General features: G+C 40.1%; 22 non-coding genes across 22 annotated transcripts; all 22 read left to right on the forward strand.

The window, feature by feature from the left end:
* Positions 1–541: 541 nt before the first annotated feature.
* trnat-agu (transfer RNA threonine (anticodon AGU)) lies at positions 542–615 on the forward strand. Its single transcript has one exon. It is a non-coding gene; the product is annotated as a tRNA-Thr (tRNA).
* A 274-nt stretch (positions 616–889) lies between these two features.
* On the forward strand, positions 890–961 carry trnah-gug (transfer RNA histidin (anticodon GUG)). The gene has a single exon. It is a non-coding gene; the product is annotated as a tRNA-His (tRNA).
* A 510-nt stretch (positions 962–1,471) lies between these two features.
* On the forward strand, positions 1,472–1,545 carry trnat-agu (transfer RNA threonine (anticodon AGU)). The gene has a single exon. It is a non-coding gene; the product is annotated as a tRNA-Thr (tRNA).
* A 274-nt stretch (positions 1,546–1,819) lies between these two features.
* trnah-gug (transfer RNA histidin (anticodon GUG)) lies at positions 1,820–1,892 on the forward strand. The gene has a single exon. It is a non-coding gene; the product is annotated as a tRNA-His (tRNA).
* A 510-nt stretch (positions 1,893–2,402) lies between these two features.
* Positions 2,403–2,476, forward strand: trnat-agu (transfer RNA threonine (anticodon AGU)). Its single transcript has one exon. It is a non-coding gene; the product is annotated as a tRNA-Thr (tRNA).
* A 274-nt stretch (positions 2,477–2,750) lies between these two features.
* Positions 2,751–2,822, forward strand: trnah-gug (transfer RNA histidin (anticodon GUG)). The gene has a single exon. It is a non-coding gene; the product is annotated as a tRNA-His (tRNA).
* A 509-nt stretch (positions 2,823–3,331) lies between these two features.
* On the forward strand, positions 3,332–3,405 carry trnat-agu (transfer RNA threonine (anticodon AGU)). Its single transcript has one exon. It is a non-coding gene; the product is annotated as a tRNA-Thr (tRNA).
* A 274-nt stretch (positions 3,406–3,679) lies between these two features.
* trnah-gug (transfer RNA histidin (anticodon GUG)) lies at positions 3,680–3,751 on the forward strand. The gene has a single exon. It is a non-coding gene; the product is annotated as a tRNA-His (tRNA).
* Positions 3,752–4,261: 510 nt separating this feature from the next.
* trnat-agu (transfer RNA threonine (anticodon AGU)) lies at positions 4,262–4,335 on the forward strand. The gene has a single exon. It is a non-coding gene; the product is annotated as a tRNA-Thr (tRNA).
* An 856-nt stretch (positions 4,336–5,191) lies between these two features.
* Positions 5,192–5,265, forward strand: trnat-agu (transfer RNA threonine (anticodon AGU)). Its single transcript has one exon. It is a non-coding gene; the product is annotated as a tRNA-Thr (tRNA).
* Positions 5,266–5,539: 274 nt separating this feature from the next.
* trnah-gug (transfer RNA histidin (anticodon GUG)) lies at positions 5,540–5,611 on the forward strand. The gene has a single exon. It is a non-coding gene; the product is annotated as a tRNA-His (tRNA).
* A 511-nt stretch (positions 5,612–6,122) lies between these two features.
* On the forward strand, positions 6,123–6,196 carry trnat-agu (transfer RNA threonine (anticodon AGU)). The gene has a single exon. It is a non-coding gene; the product is annotated as a tRNA-Thr (tRNA).
* Positions 6,197–6,470: 274 nt separating this feature from the next.
* trnah-gug (transfer RNA histidin (anticodon GUG)) lies at positions 6,471–6,542 on the forward strand. The gene has a single exon. It is a non-coding gene; the product is annotated as a tRNA-His (tRNA).
* A 510-nt stretch (positions 6,543–7,052) lies between these two features.
* trnat-agu (transfer RNA threonine (anticodon AGU)) lies at positions 7,053–7,126 on the forward strand. Its single transcript has one exon. It is a non-coding gene; the product is annotated as a tRNA-Thr (tRNA).
* A 274-nt stretch (positions 7,127–7,400) lies between these two features.
* Positions 7,401–7,472, forward strand: trnah-gug (transfer RNA histidin (anticodon GUG)). Its single transcript has one exon. It is a non-coding gene; the product is annotated as a tRNA-His (tRNA).
* A 510-nt stretch (positions 7,473–7,982) lies between these two features.
* Positions 7,983–8,056, forward strand: trnat-agu (transfer RNA threonine (anticodon AGU)). Its single transcript has one exon. It is a non-coding gene; the product is annotated as a tRNA-Thr (tRNA).
* Positions 8,057–8,330: 274 nt separating this feature from the next.
* trnah-gug (transfer RNA histidin (anticodon GUG)) lies at positions 8,331–8,402 on the forward strand. The gene has a single exon. It is a non-coding gene; the product is annotated as a tRNA-His (tRNA).
* Positions 8,403–8,912: 510 nt separating this feature from the next.
* trnat-agu (transfer RNA threonine (anticodon AGU)) lies at positions 8,913–8,986 on the forward strand. The gene has a single exon. It is a non-coding gene; the product is annotated as a tRNA-Thr (tRNA).
* Positions 8,987–9,842: 856 nt separating this feature from the next.
* trnat-agu (transfer RNA threonine (anticodon AGU)) lies at positions 9,843–9,916 on the forward strand. Its single transcript has one exon. It is a non-coding gene; the product is annotated as a tRNA-Thr (tRNA).
* A 274-nt stretch (positions 9,917–10,190) lies between these two features.
* Positions 10,191–10,262, forward strand: trnah-gug (transfer RNA histidin (anticodon GUG)). Its single transcript has one exon. It is a non-coding gene; the product is annotated as a tRNA-His (tRNA).
* An 858-nt stretch (positions 10,263–11,120) lies between these two features.
* trnah-gug (transfer RNA histidin (anticodon GUG)) lies at positions 11,121–11,192 on the forward strand. Its single transcript has one exon. It is a non-coding gene; the product is annotated as a tRNA-His (tRNA).
* A 510-nt stretch (positions 11,193–11,702) lies between these two features.
* On the forward strand, positions 11,703–11,776 carry trnat-agu (transfer RNA threonine (anticodon AGU)). Its single transcript has one exon. It is a non-coding gene; the product is annotated as a tRNA-Thr (tRNA).
* Positions 11,777–11,876: the final 100 nt, after the last annotated feature.

An 11,876-nucleotide genomic window follows, 5' to 3' on the forward strand; every position in this document is an offset into this window, starting at 1 on the left:
GCAACCCCGGTTCGAATCCGGGTCATGGCATTGCAATGAAATTTCAGAAGGGTTCTTTTTTGAACAGGTTAAGATTTACTCTGAAAGCTTAGAAACTCAGCAACTCTGCCTTTTGACAAAGTTCCCCAGCATATCGCAGGTTAATTACTTACACGAACTGATTAATCTGCTGTTTCAGAGGTTTTTACCATTTTTCAGCTCAAGAGCCAAATGAGAAATGCTAGTGTCCTCGAACGACCAACATTATGAAGAAATAGTGTATGATTCTGAATGTTTACTCATATCTCGCGACCCATCTATGACATGTTAATAACTGATTTGGGTCCCAAATCATAGTTTAAGAATCCATGTCAGAGGTTCTTGAGTTTATTCATCTCGAGACCCAAATGAAAAATGTACTGTCCTCGATTGACCAATAATAGTAAAAGACATCTCTTTTGTGATGTGATTTTGCTAGACAGAGATGTGGGTTAAATTAATGAGACTGGTTTGATTGAAATAGGTGTGGGTGTTCACATCTGAAAAATATATGTCTCTCATGGATGCTGTGGCTTAGTTGGTTAAAGTGCCTGTCTAGTAAACAGGAGATCCTGAGTTCAAATCTCAGCAGTACCTTTTCAAGCATTTTATTGTACACATTGGAGGAGAAGGTCAGAGTGGAGGGCACTCAGGTTTTCTCACCAATCGGTTTAGAGAATTAGAGATGATGTGAGGAGGATGCAATTGAGATATTCCAATGTCACGGAAAAAGGTCACTTTTTGAATGTGTAAAGCTCGACTGTTTCTTCACTTTATTCATTATCGAGAACAATATGAAAAGTGTTTAGCCAGCTTGTGCACATCACTTTCCCAGCCTATGTAGGCTTTACAAATCCACCTCTTGTAGCCAGCTGTGATCGTATAGTGGTTAGTACTCTGCGTTGTGGCCGCAGCAACCCCGGTTCGAATCCGGGTCACGGCACTGCAATGAAATTTCAGAAGGGTTCTTTTTTGAACAGGTTAAGATTTACTCTGAAAGCTTAGAAACTCAGCAACTCTGCCTTTTGACAAAGTTCCCCAGCATATCGCAGGTTAATTACTTACACGAACTGATTAATCTGCTGTTTCAGAGGTTTTTACCATTTTTAAGCTCAAGAGCCAAATGAGAAATGCAGTGTCCTCGAACGACCAACATTATGAAGAAATAGTGTATGATTCTGAATGTTTACTCATATCTCGCGACCCATCTATGACATGTTAATAACTGCTTTGGGTCCCAAATCATAGTTTAAGAATCCATGTCAGAGGTTCTTGAGTTTATTCATCTCGAGACCCAAATGAAAAATGTACTGTCCTCGATTGACCAATAATAGTAAAAGACATCTCTTTTGTGATGTGATTTTGCTAGACAGAGATGTGGGTTAAATTAATGAGACTGGTTTGATTGAAATAGGTGTGGGTGTTCACATCTGCAAAATATATGTCTCTCATGGGTGCTGTGGCTTAGTTGGTTAAAGTGCCTGTCTAGTAAACAGGAGATCCTGAGTTCAAATCTCAGCAGTACCTTTTCAAGCATTTTATTGTACACATTGGAGGAGAAGGTCAGAGTGGAGGGCACTCAGGTTTTCTCACCAATCGGTTTAGAGAATTAGAGATGATGTGAGGAGGATGCAATTGAGATATTCCAATGTCACGGAAAAAGGTCACTTTTTGAATGTGTAAAGCTCGACTGTTTCTTCACTTTATTCATTATCGAGAACAATATGAAAAGTGTTTAGCCAGCTTGTGCACATCACTTTCCCAGCCTATGTAGGCTTTACAAATCCACCTCTTGTAGCCAGCCTGTGATCGTATAGTGGTTAGTACTCTGCGTTGTGGCCGCAGCAACCCCGGTTCGAATCCGGGTCACGGCACTGCAATGAAATTTCAGAAGGGTTCTTTTTTGAACAGGTTAAGACTTACTCTGAAAGCTTAGAAACTCAGCAACTCTGCCTTTTGACAAAGTTCCCCAGCATATCGCAGGTTAATTACTTACACAAACTGATTCATCTGCTGTTTCAGAGGTTTTTACCATTTTTAAGCTCAAGAGCCAAATGAGAAATGCAGTGTCCTCGAACGACCAACATTATGAAGAAATAGTGTATGATTCTGAATGTTTACTCATATCTCGCGACCCATCTATGACATGTTAATAACTGCTTTGGGTCCCAAATCATAGTTTAAGAATCCATGTCAGAGGTTCTTGAGTTTATTCATCTCGAGACCCAAATGAAAAATGTACTGTCCTCGATTGACCAATAATAGTAAAAGACATCTCTTTTGTGATGTGATTTTGCTAGACAGAGATGTGGGTTAAATTAATGAGACTGGTTTGATTGAAATAGGTGTGGGTGTTCACATCTGAAAAATATATGTCTCTCATGGGTGCTGTGGCTTAGTTGGTTAAAGTGCCTGTCTAGTAAACAGGAGATCCTGAGTTCAAATCTCAGCAGTACCTTTTCAAGCATTTTATTGTACACATTGGAGGAGAAGGTCAGAGTGGAGGGCACTCAGGTTTTCTCACCAATCGGTTTAGAGAATTAGAGATGATGTGAGGAGGATGCAATTGAGATATTCCAATGTCACGGAAAAAGGTCACTTTTTGAATGTGTAAAGCTCGACTGTTTCTTCACTTTATTCATTATCGAGAACAATATGAAAAGTGTTTAGCCAGCTTGTGCACATCACTTTCCCAGCCTATGTAGGCTTTACAAATCCACCTCTTGTAGCCAGCTGTGATCGTATAGTGGTTAGTACTCTGCGTTGTGGCCGCAGCAACCCCGGTTCGAATCCGGGTCACGGCACTGCAATGAAATTTCAGAAGGGTTCTTTTTTGAACAGGTTAAGATTTACTCTGAAAGCTTAGAAACTCAGCAACTCTGCCTTTTGACAAAGTTCCCCAGCATATCGCAGGTTAATTACTTACACGAACTGATTAATCTGCTGTTTCAGAGGTTTTTACCATTTTTAAGCTCAAGAGCCAAATGAGAAATGCAGTGTCCTCGAACGACCAACATTATGAAGAAATAGTGTATGATTCTGAATGTTTACTCATATCTCGCGACCCATCTATGACATGTTAATAACTGATTTGGGTCCCAAATCATAGTTTAAGAATCCATGTCAGAGGTTCTTGAGTTTATTCATCTCGAGACCCAAATGAAAAATGTACTGTCCTCGATTGACCAATAATAGTAAAAGACATCTCTTTTGTGATGTGATTTTGCTAGACAGAGATGTGGGTTAAATTAATGAGACTGGTTTGATTGAAATAGGTATGGGTGTTCACATCTGCAAAATATATGTCTCTATGGGTGCTGTGGCTTAGTTGGTTAAAGTGCCTGTCTAGTAAACAGGAGATCCTGAGTTCAAATCTCAGCAGTATCTTTTCAAGCATTTTATTGTACACATTGGAGGAGAAGGTCAGAGTGGAGGGCACTCAGGTTTTCTCACCAATCGGTTTAGAGAATTAGAGATGATGTGAGGAGGATGCAATTGAGATATTCCAATGTCACGGAAAAAGGTCACTTTTTGAATGTGTAAAGCTCGACTGTTTCTTCACTTTATTCATTATCGAGAACAATATGAAAAGTGTTTAGCCAGCTTGTGCACATCACTTTCCCAGCCTATGTAGGCTTTACAAATCCACCTCTTGTAGCCAGCTGTGATCGTATAGTGGTTAGTACTCTGCGTTGTGGCCGCAGCAACCCCGGTTCGAATCCGGGTCACGGCACTGCAATGAAATTTCAGAAGGGTTCTTTTTTGAACAGGTTAAGATTTACTCTGAAAGCTTAGAAACTCAGCAACTCTGCCTTTTGACAAAGTTCCCCAGCATATCGCAGGTTAATTACTTACACGAACTGATTAATCTGCTGTTTCAGAGGTTTTTACCATTTTTAAGCTCAAGAGCCAAATGAGAAATGCAGTGTCCTCGAACGACCAACATTATGAAGAAATAGTGTATGATTCTGAATGTTTACTCATATCTCGCGACCCATCTATGACATGTTAATAACTGCTTTGGGTCCCAAATCATAGTTTAAGAATCCATGTCAGAGGTTCTTGAGTTTATTCATCTCGAGACCCAAATGAAAAATGTACTGTCCTCGATTGACCAATAATAGTAAAAGACATCTCTTTTGTGATGTGATTTTGCTAGACAGAGATGTGGGTTAAATTAATGAGACTGGTTTGATTGAAATAGGTGTGGGTGTTCACATCTGCAAAATATATCTCTCTCATGGGTGCTGTGGCTTAGTTGGTTAAAGTGCCTGTCTAGTAAACAGGAGATCCTGAGTTCAAATCTCAGCAGTACCTTTTCAAGCATTTTATTTTACACATTGGAGGAGAAGGTCAGAGTGGAGGGCACTCAGGTTTTCTCACCAATCGTTTTAGAGAATTAGAGATGATGTGAGGAGGATGCAATTGAGATATTCCAATGTCACGGAAAAAGGTCACTTTTTGAATGTGTAAAGCTCGACTGTTTCTTCACTTTATTCATTATCGAGAACAATATGAAAAGTGTTTAGCCAGCTTGTGCACATCACTTTCCCAGCCTATGTAGGCTTTACAAATCCACCTCTTGTAGCCAGCCGTGATCGTATAGTGGTTACTACTCTGCGTTGTGGCCGCAGCAACCCCGGTTTGAATCCGGGTCACGGCACTGCAATGAAATTTCAGAAGGGTTCTTTTTTCAACAGGTTAAGACTTACTCTGAAAGCTTCGAAACTCAGCAACTCTGCCTTTTGACAAAGTTCCCCAGCATATCGCAGGTTAATTACTTACACAAACTGATTAATCTGCTGTTTCAGAGGTTTTTACCATTTTTAAGCTCGAGAGCCAAATGAGAAATGCAGTGTCCTCGAACGACCAACATTATGAAGAAATAGTGTATGATTCTGAATGTTTACTCATATCTCGCGACCCATCTATGACATGTTAATAACTGATTTGGGTCCCAAATCATAGTTTAAGAATCCATGTCAGAGGTTCTTGAGTTTATTCATCTCGAGACCCAAATGAAAAATGTACTGTCCTCGATTGACCAATAATAGTAAAAGACATCTCTTTTGTGATGTGATTTTGCTAGACAGAGATGTGGGTTAAATTAATGAGACTGGTTTGATTGAAATAGGTGTGGGTGTTCACATCTGCAAAATATATCTCTCTCATGGGTGCTGTGGCTTAGTTGGTTAAAGTGCCTGTCTAGTAAACAGGAGATCCTGAGTTCAAATCTCAGCAGTACCTTTTCAAGCATTTTATTGTACACATTGGAGGAGAAGGTCAGAGTGGAGGGCACTCAGGTTTTCTCACCAATCGGTTTAGAGAATTAGAGATGATGTGAGGAGGATGCAATTGAGATATTCCAATGTCACGGAAAAAGGTCACTTTTTGAATGTGTAAAGCTCGACTGTTTCTTCACTTTATTCATTATCGAGAACAATATGAAAAGTGTTTAGCCAGCTTGTGCACATCACTTTCCCAGCCTATGTAGGCTTTACAAATCCACCTCTTGTAGCCAGCTGTGATCGTATAGTGGTTAGTACTCTGCGTTGTGGCCGCAGCAACCCCGGTTCGAATCCGGGTCACGGCACTGCAATGAAATTTCAGAAGGGTTCTTTTTTCAACAGGTTAAGACTTACTCTGAAAGCTTAGAAACTCAGCAACTCTGCCTTTTGACAAAGTTCCCCAGCATATCGCAGGTTAATTACTTACACAAACTGATTAATCTGCTGTTTCAGAGGTTTTTACCATTTTTAAGCTCGAGAGCCAAATGAGAAATGCAGTGTCCTCGAACGACCAACATTATGAAGAAATAGTGTATGATTCTGAATGTTTACTCATATCTCGCGACCCATCTATGACATGTTAATAACTGATTTGGGTCCCAAATCATAGTTTAAGAATCCATGTCAGAGGTTCTTGAGTTTATTCATCTCGAGACCCAAATGAAAAATGTACTGTCCTCGATTGACCAATAATAGTAAAAGACATCTCTTTTGTGATGTGATTTTGCTAGACAGAGATGTGGGTTAAATTAATGAGACTGGGTTTGATTGAAATAGGTGTGGGTGTTCACATCTGCAAAATATATCTCTCTCATGGGTGCTGTGGCTTAGTTGGTTAAAGTGCCTGTCTAGTAAACAGGAGATCCTGAGTTCAAATCTCAGCAGTACCTTTTCAAGCATTTTATTGTACACATTGGAGGAGAAGGTCAGAGTGGAGGGCACTCAGGTTTTCTCACCAATCGGTTTAGAGAATTAGAGATGATGTGAGGAGGATGCAATTGAGATATTCCAATGTCACGGAAAAAGGTCACTTTTTGAATGTGTAAAGCTCGACTGTTTCTTCACTTTATTCATTATCGAGAACAATATGAAAAGTGTTTAGCCAGCTTGTGCACATCACTTTCCCAGCCTATGTAGGCTTTACAAATCCACCTCTTGTAGCCAGCCGTGATCGTATAGTGGTTAGTACTCTGCGTTGTGGCCGCAGCAACCCCGGTTCGAATCCGGGTCACGGCACTGCAATGAAATTTCAGAAGGGTTCTTTTTTCAACAGGTTAAGACTTACTCTGAAAGCTTAGAAACTCAGCAACTCTGCCTTTTGACAAAGTTCCCCAGCATATCGCAGGTTAATTACTTACACAAACTGATTAATCTGCTGTTTCAGAGGTTTTTACCATTTTTAAGCTCGAGAGCCAAATGAGAAATGCAGTGTCCTCGAACGACCAACATTATGAAGAAATAGTGTATGATTCTGAATGTTTACTCATATCTCGCGACCCATCTATGACATGTTAATAACTGATTTGGGTCCCAAATCATAGTTTAAGAATCCATGTCAGAGGTTCTTGAGTTTATTCATCTCGAGACCCAAATGAAAAATGTACTGTCCTCGATTGACCAATAATAGTAAAAGACATCTCTTTTGTGATGTGATTTTGCTAGACAGAGATGTGGGTTAAATTAATGAGACTGGTTTGATTGAAATAGGTGTGGGTGTTCACATCTGCAAAATATATGTCTCTCATGGGTGCTGTGGCTTAGTTGGTTAAAGTGCCTGTCTAGTAAACAGGAGATCCTGAGTTCAAATCTCAGCAGTACCTTTTCAAGCATTTTATTGTACACATTGGAGGAGAAGGTCAGAGTGGAGGGCACTCAGGTTTTCTCACCAATCGGTTTAGAGAATTAGAGATGATGTGAGGAGGATGCAATTGAGATATTCCAATGTCACGGAAAAAGGTCACTTTTTGAATGTGTAAAGCTCGACTGTTTCTTCACTTTATTCATTATCGAGAACAATATGAAAAGTGTTTAGCCAGCTTGTGCACATCACTTTCCCAGCCTATGTAGGCTTTACAAATCCACCTCTTGTAGCCAGCCGTGATCGTATAGTGGTTAGTACTCTGCGTTGTGGCCGCAGCAACCCCGGTTCGAATCCGGGTCACGGCATTGCAATGAAATTTCAGAAGGGTTCTTTTTTCAACAGGTTAAGACTTACTCTGAAAGCTTAGAAACTCAGCAACTCTGCCTTTTGACAAAGTTCCCCAGCATATCGCAGGTTAATTACTTACACAAACTGATTAATCTGCTGTTTCAGAGGTTTTTACCATTTTTAAGCTCGAGAGCCAAATGAGAAATGCAGTGTCCTCGAACGACCAACATTATGAAGAAATAGTGTATGATTCTGAATGTTTACTCATATCTCGCGACCCATCTATGACATGTTAATAACTGATTTGGATCCCAAATCATAGTTTAAGAATCCATGTCAGAGGTTCTTGAGTTTATTCATCTCGAGACCCAAATGAAAAATGTACTGTCCTCGATTGACCAATAATAGTAAAAGACATCTCTTTTGTGATGTGATTTTGCTAGACAGAGATGTGGGTTAAATTAATGAGACTGGTTTGATTGAAATAGGTGTGGGTGTTCACATCTGCAAAATATATCTCTCTCATGGGTGCTGTGGCTTAGTTGGTTAAAGTGCCTGTCTAGTAAACAGGAGATCCTGAGTTCAAATCTCAGCAGTACCTTTTCAAGCATTTTATTGTACACATTGGAGGAGAAGGTCAGAGTGGAGGGCACTCAGGTTTTCTCACCAATCGGTTTAGAGAATTAGAGATGATGTGAGGAGGATGCAATTGAGATATTCCAATGTCACGGAAAAAGGTCACTTTTTGAATGTGTAAAGCTCGACTGTTTCTTCACTTTATTCATTATCGAGAACAATATGAAAAGTGTTTAGCCAGCTTGTGCACATCACTTTCCCAGCCTATGTAGGCTTTACAAATCCACCTCTTGTAGCCAGCTGTGATCGTATAGTGGTTAGTACTCTGCGTTGTGGCCGCAGCAACCCCGGTTCGAATCCGGGTCACGGCATTGCAATGAAATTTCAGAAGGGTTCTTTTTTCAACAGGTTAAGACTTACTCTGAAAGCTTAGAAACTCAGCAACTCTGCCTTTTGACAAAGTTCCCCAGCATATCGCAGGTTAATTACTTACACGAACTGATTAATCTGCTGTTTCAGAGGTTTTTACCATTTTTAAGCTCGAGAGCCAAATGAGAAATGCAGTGTCCTCGAACGACCAACATTATGAAGAAATAGTGTATGATTCTGAATGTTTACTCATATCTCGCGACCCATCTATGACATGTTAATAACTGCTTTGGGTCCCAAATCATAGTTTAAGAATCCATGTCAGAGGTTCTTGAGTTTATTCATCTCGAGACCCAAATGAAAAATGTACTGTCCTCGATTGACCAATAATAGTAAAAGACATCTCTTTTGTGATGTGATTTTGCTAGACAGAGATGTGGGTTAAATTAATGAGACTGGTTTGATTGAAATAGGTGTGGGTGTTCACATCTGCAAAATATATCTCTCTCATGGGTGCTGTGGCTTAGTTGGTTAAAGTGCCTGTCTAGTAAACAGGAGATCCTGAGTTCAAATCTCAGCAGTACCTTTTCAAGCATTTTATTGTACACATTGGAAGAGAAGGTCAGAGTGGAGGGCACTCAGGTTTTCTCACCAATCGTTTTAGAGAATTAGAGATGATGTGAGGAGGATGCAATTGAGATATTCCAATGTCACGGAAAAAGGTCACTTTTTGAATGTGTAAAGCTCGACTGTTTCTTCACTTTATTCATTATCGAGAACAATATGAAAAGTGTTTAGCCAGCTTGTGCACATCACTTTCCCAGCCTATGTAGGCTTTACAAATCCACCTCTTGTAGCCAGCCGTGATCGTATAGTGGTTACTACTCTGCGTTGTGGCAGCAGCAACCCCGGTTCGAATCCGGGTCACGTCACTGCAATGAAATTTCAGAAGGGTTCTTTTTTCAACAGGTTAAGACTTACTCTGAAAGCTTAGAAACTCAGCAACTCTGCCTTTTGACAAAGTTCCCCAGCATATCGCAGGTTAATTACTTGCACAAACTGATTAATCTGCTGTTTCAGAGGTTTTTACCATTTTTAAGCTCGAGAGCCAAATGAGAAATGCAGTGTCCTCGAACGACCAACATTATGAAGAAATAGTGTATGATTCTGAATGTTTACTCATATCTCGCGACCCATCTATGACATGTTAATAACTGATTTGGATCCCAAATCATAGTTTAAGAATCCATGTCAGAGGTTCTTGAGTTTATTCATCTCGAGACCCAAATGAAAAATGTACTGTCCTCGATTGACCAATAATAGTAAAAGACATCTCTTTTGTGATGTGATTTTGCTAGACAGAGATGTGGGTTAAATTAATGAGACTGGTTTGATTGAAATAGGTGTGGGTGTTCACATCTGCAAAATATATCTCTCTCATGGGTGCTGTGGCTTAGTTGGTTAAAGTGCCTGTCTAGTAAACAGGAGATCCTGAGTTCAAATCTCAGCAGTACCTTTTCAAGCATTTTATTGTACACATTGGAGGAGAAGGTCAGAGTGGAGGGCACTCAGGTTTTCTCACCAATCGGTTTAGAGAATTAGAGATGATGTGAGGAGGATGCAATTGAGATATTCCAATGTCACGGAAAAAGGTCACTTTTTGAATGTGTAAAGCTCGACTGTTTCTTCACTTTATTCATTATCGAGAACAATATGAAAAGTGTTTAGCCAGCTTGTGCACATCACTTTCCCAGCCTATGTAGGCTTTACAAATCCACCTCTTGTAGCCAGCCGTGATCGTATAGTGGTTAGTACTCTGCGTTGTGGCTGCAGCAACCCCGGTTCGAATCCGGGTCACGGCATTGCAATGAAATTTCAGAAGGGTTCTTTTTTCAACAGGTTAAGACTTACTCTGAAAGCTTAGAAACTCAGCAACTCTGCCTTTTGACAAAGTTCCCCAGCATATCGCAGGTTAATTACTTACACAAACTGATTCATCTGCTGTTTCAGAGGTTTTTACCATTTTTAAGCTCGAGAGCCAAATGAGAAATGCAGTGTCCTCGAACGACCAACATTATGAAGAAATAGTGTATGATTCTGAATGTTTACTCATATCTCGCGACCCATCTATGACATGTTAATAACTGCTTTGGGTCCCAAATCATAGTTTAAGAATCCATGTCAGAGGTTCTTGAGTTTATTCATCTCGAGACCCAAATGAAAAATGTACTGTCCTCGATTGACCAATAATAGTAAAAGACATCTCTTTTGTGATGTGATTTTGCTAGACAGAGATGTGGGTTAAATTAATGAGACTGGTTTGATTGAAATAGGTGTGGGTGTTCACATCTGCAAAATATATGTCTCTCATGGGTGCTCTGGCTTAGTTGGTTAAAGTGCCTGTCTAGTAAACAGGAGATCCTGAGTTCAAATCTCAGCAGTACCTTTTCAAGCATTTTATTGTACACATTGGAGGAGAAGGTCAGAGTGGAGGGCACTCAGGTTTTCTCACCAATCGGTTTAGAGAATTAGAGATGATGTGAGGAGGATGCAATTGAGATATTCCAATGTCACGGAAAAAGGTCACTTTTTGAATGTGTAAAGCTCGACTGTTTCTTCACTTTATTCATTATCGAGAACAATATGAAAAGTGTTTAGCCAGCTTGTGCACATCACTTTCCCAGCCTATGTAGGCTTTACAAATCCACCTCTTGTAGCCAGCCGTGATCGTATAGTGGTTAGTACTCTGCGTTGTGGCCGCAGCAACCCCGGTTCGAATCCGGGTCACGGCACTGCAATGAAATTTCAGAAGGGTTCTTTTTTGAACAGGTTAAGATTTACTCTGAAAGCTTAGAAACTCAGCAACTCTGCCTTTTGACAAAGTTCCCCAGCATATCGCAGGTTAATTACTTACACGAACTGATTAATCTGCTGTTTCAGAGGTTTTTACCATTTTTAAGCTCAGAGGCCAAATGAGAAATGCAGTGTCCTCGAACGACCAACATTATGAAGAAATAGTGTATGATTCTGAATGTTTACTCATATCTCACGACCCATCTATGACATGTTAATAACTGCTTTGGGTCCCAAATCATAGTTTAAGAATCCATGTCAGAGGTTCTTGAGTTTATTCATCTCGAGACCCAAATGAAAAATGTACTGTCCTCGATTGACCAATATTAGTAAAAGACATCTCTTTTGTGATGTGATTTTGCTAGACAGAGATGTGGGTTAAATTAATGAGACTGGTTTGATTGAAATAGGTGTGGGTGTTCACATCTGCAAAATATATGTCTCTCATGGGTGCTGTGGCTTAGTTGGTTAAAGTGCCTGTCTAGTAAACAGGAGATCCTGAGTTCAAATCTCAGCAGTACCATTTCAAGCATTTTGTGTACAATTGGAGGAGAAGGTCAGAGTGGAGGGCACTCAGTTTTCTCACCAATCGGTTTAGAGAATTAGAGATGATGTGAGGATGG

Source organism: Oncorhynchus kisutch, linkage group LG24 (assembly GCF_002021735.2).
Source record: "Oncorhynchus kisutch isolate 150728-3 linkage group LG24, Okis_V2, whole genome shotgun sequence".
NCBI lineage: Eukaryota > Metazoa > Chordata > Actinopteri > Salmoniformes > Salmonidae > Oncorhynchus > Oncorhynchus kisutch.